A 672-nucleotide genomic window follows, 5' to 3' on the forward strand; every position below is an offset into this window, starting at 1 on the left:
AAATTAAAGTCCTATTTTGAAAAATAAAGGTAGTGACAAACTGAATAATAGCAGGGGAGATTTACACTTCAATATTTTTACATTAAAATGGATTTCACTTTAGAAAGCAAGACACCAGGCCATAAAACCAGTCATCCAGTATAGTAGGTCCTCATTATCCATGGTTTCCTTTCCAAGGTTTCAGCTACCTACAGTCAATTGTGTTCTCAAAATATTAAATAAAGAATTCCAGAAATAAACAATACATACATTTTAAGTTGCACACAATTCTGAGTAGCATGATGAAATCTCACACTGTTTTGCTCTGTCCTGTTCTGGACTTGAATCAATCCTTTGTCCAGGATATCCACGATGTACATATATGCTACCTGCCCGTTAGTTTCTTAGTAGCTGTCTTGGTTATTAGATCAACCATTTTGGTATTACAGTGCTTGTGTACAAGTAACCCTTATTTTACTTAATAATAGCCCCAAAGTCATTCATATAACTTTAATTACAGTATATTGTTACAATTGTATTTTATTAGTAATTGTTGTTAATTTCTTACTGTACCTAATCATAAATTAAACTTTATTCTACGTATGCATATTTATGAAAAAAATATATATATGCACACACACACACACACACTCACACACAGAGGGTGCCAAAAAATGTATACATATTTTAAGA

The sequence above is a fragment of the Rhinolophus sinicus genome, chromosome 1, assembly GCF_057876585.1.
Source record: "Rhinolophus sinicus isolate RSI-liver-muscle chromosome 1, RSI-T2T, whole genome shotgun sequence".
In the NCBI taxonomy this organism is placed as follows: Eukaryota; Metazoa; Chordata; class Mammalia; order Chiroptera; family Rhinolophidae; genus Rhinolophus; species Rhinolophus sinicus.